This window comes from Oncorhynchus gorbuscha, unplaced genomic scaffold, assembly GCF_021184085.1.
Source record: "Oncorhynchus gorbuscha isolate QuinsamMale2020 ecotype Even-year unplaced genomic scaffold, OgorEven_v1.0 Un_scaffold_9116, whole genome shotgun sequence".
NCBI lineage: Eukaryota > Metazoa > Chordata > Actinopteri > Salmoniformes > Salmonidae > Oncorhynchus > Oncorhynchus gorbuscha.
In genome coordinates, this window is record NW_025752155.1 from 10,001 (window position 1) to 13,290 (window position 3,290).

General features: G+C 37.5%; 1 non-coding gene across 1 annotated transcript; it reads right to left on the reverse strand.

Annotated features, from left to right (window-relative positions):
• Nucleotides 1–2,968: 2,968 nt before the first annotated feature.
• Nucleotides 2,969–3,041, reverse strand: trnak-uuu. The gene has a single exon. It is a non-coding gene; the product is annotated as a tRNA-Lys (tRNA).
• Nucleotides 3,042–3,290: the final 249 nt, after the last annotated feature.

Sequence of the window (3,290 nt, forward strand, 5' to 3'; positions counted from 1 at the left end):
ACATGCTCACTGCAGAAATGCAAAAATGGCAAAATTCGGGATGGCCTGACAGTGATAGTTGCTCCTTTCCAGTTATGTTGACTTCATCATGTCCATTTTGTGATGGTCATATTGTAAGTGCACGTGCATTTGCAATATGTTTCAATGTGCATTTACCATATGAAATTTGACATGCTCAAAAATGCAAAATTGACTGTCTGATGAACACAGGATGGCCGAGCAGTGATAGTTGTACATTTCCATCACTCGTTGTGTTGTCCATGTCCATTAGGTGATGTTTTTACACTATAGAATCATATTGTAAATGCACGTGCATTTGCAATATGTTTCAATGTGCATTTACCATATGAATTTTGACATGCTCAAAAATGCAAAATTGACTGGTCTGATGAACACAGGATGGCCGAGCAGTGAGAGTTGTACCTTTCCATCACTCGTTGTGTTGATTTCATCATGTCCATTTGTTTATGTTTTCTCACATTTGCAAAGTCACTGTGCATTTGCAATATGAGGTGGTCCTGTCAGCTCAGTTGGTAGAGCATGGTGTAACGCAGGTAGTGGGTTGACCAGGTCACCCATACGTGCAAGAACTGTATATTCATACAGTGACTGTACATGCTTTGGATAAAAGCCGTCTGCTAAATGGTCCAGATATTATTTAAGGGTGTAGATGGTTCAATTGACATTTTTGACCATTTTGACTTTGACTTCCTATAAAAATCCTCGGAATTGAAATTGAACAAAACATATTCCTTATGGCTGGGCAGTGATTCTGGTTCATCTCAATGGCTCAATAGTTATTTCAGAATGTCACTTTGGTGATGGACAAAAATGTTTAAACATATTGCAAAAAAGAGTCACCAGCAAGTCACCGTCCATCAGTTTTACAAAATTTTGAGATATCATTCTGACACCAAACTCATACAAGCTGACAAAACCCATATTTTTCCACCTGTAAAAAAAGCCAATTATCATAATACTTCAGAGCTATATTCAGAAGTTCCTACGCCTTTGGTTCAAAAAAAAAAACATAAAACACGTAGTTACTTTCTAGCTGCGGGTCCATTTCTTATTTTGACGTGTAGGACTTTTGACTTCCCCGAAATCCCATATTTTGAACAAAACATAGTCCTTCCGTGCCCGATGTAAAAATATATATATGATAATAAATTGGACAATAGTATATTCATACAGTTCTGTGGGTAATTGACAAAAATCGAAAGAATTTCGGAAAAACGGTCCAGGGGTCCGTCTCTATGGGTGTGTGAAGTTTTTCAATGCACCCTAGTCTTTTGTCTCTGAGACTTTTTCCTATGAAATCATTTTGAAATTGGACAAAACATATTTTATGTCATAAAAAAAAAAATTATGATAATAAATTGGACAAAAGAATATTCATACAGTTCTTACACATGTGTAATTCAAAAAAATCGAAAGAATATCGAAAAACGGTCCAGAAAGCACTTTTTAGGTGTCTAAGTTTTTTACAAAACTTTGACATTTTTGACGGTTCTTTTTTCCTATGAAACATATTGAACTATTGGAGAGCAAAACTGTCTGTCTGTAAAATAAATATATATATGATAATAAATTGTGTCAATGTGTGATTTAGTTTTCCTTTGTAATTGACAAAAATGAAAGAATTTCGAAAAACGGTCCAGAAAGCACTTTTTTAGGTGTGTGAAGTTTTTACAAAATTTTGACATTTTTGACTTTTGACTTTTGACTACCTATGAAATCATATTGAAATTGGACAAAACATATTCCTTATGCGCATGTAAAAATAAAAAAAAATGATAATAAAATTGGACAAAAGTTTATTCATACAGTTCTTACACATGTTTAATTGACAAAAAATCAAAAGAATTTCGAAAAATGGTCCAGAAAGCACTTTAAGGGGTGATAAGTTTTTGACAAAAAATTCATTTTTTCAAAATTTTGCTTTTGACGTTGACTTTTCCAATATGAAACCCCGGTGGAGCGGATTCGCCCTGTTGAATTTTTAAAGTGTTACAACTGGCAATTGCCATATGGCATTTGCAATACACTTTGCATGAATCAACGCCGAATTGGGTGGTATTGGCCATGTGTATATGGTTTGTCCGATGCCAATGACTTGGCGTTCATTTTTGTCCAATACAGGGGGGTATTCCCTTACATAAACCACCAAACCAATACTGCTTAAGATGACAATTGTCTCTCACAGAAGCCTGGCACACTGCAAATTCCTAAATCAGATGATGCTGTGTGATTGACAGACTTAAATCAGTCTTCGAACAAGGAGTTGAACTTCTTTTGGCTTGGAGGCAGTATTTCGGCATATGGATGGGAAGCGTGCCCTGTTACTCAGCCCTAGAAGCTCGGATATGCATATAATTGGTAGATGTGGATATAAAACACTCTAAACTTTCCAAAACTGTTTCAATCCTGTCTGGGAGTATAACAGAACTGATACGGCAGGCGAAAACCTGAGAAAAATCAATCCAGGAAGTGGGATTTCTTTTGATGTGGGTAGTTTTCAATTGAATGCCTATTGAGTCTCTAATGGGTTCGGACCCAGATTGCAGTTCCTATGGCTTCCACTAGATGTCAACAGTCTTTAGACATTGTTTCAGGCTTCTTTTCTGAAAAATTAAGAAGAACGAGACCTTTCTGTCAGTGCTTAGGAAGCATGCAGTGCTGGCTTGCGAGCGTGACCGTGTGCGCACCCTTCGTTGTTTTTCCTTTCTATTGAATACTGTCCGGTTGAAATATTATCGATTAATTAAGACAATCGACAACCTGAGGATTCATTTTAACATGGTTTGACATGTTTTGACAAACTTTATCGGTACTATGAGGATGTCTTCAGACTAAGCTGTTTTGGCTCTGGGAGTGTTTTGTCCACAGGTCGAACATGTCATGGAAAGTCAAGGAAAATGCAAGTTCAGAAAGACAGCGTTGGATAGAATTGTGAACATTAAAGCATCGCCCGAACAGGGACTTGAACCCTGGACCCTCAGATTAAAAGTCTGATGCTCTACTGACTGAGCTATCCGGGCTCTGATTTTTCTTATTTTCTTCCACCTAACCTGCCGGGCAGAGGCACGTGCTGACTTACATTTACATTTAAGTCATTTAGCAGACGCTCTTATCCAGAGCGACTTACAAATTGGTGCATTCACCTTATGACATCCAGTGGGACAGTCACTTAACAATAGTGCATCTAAAACTTAGGGGGTGGGGTGAGAGGGATTACTTATCCTATCCTAGGTATTCCTTAAAGAGGTGGGGTTTCAGGTGTCTCCGGA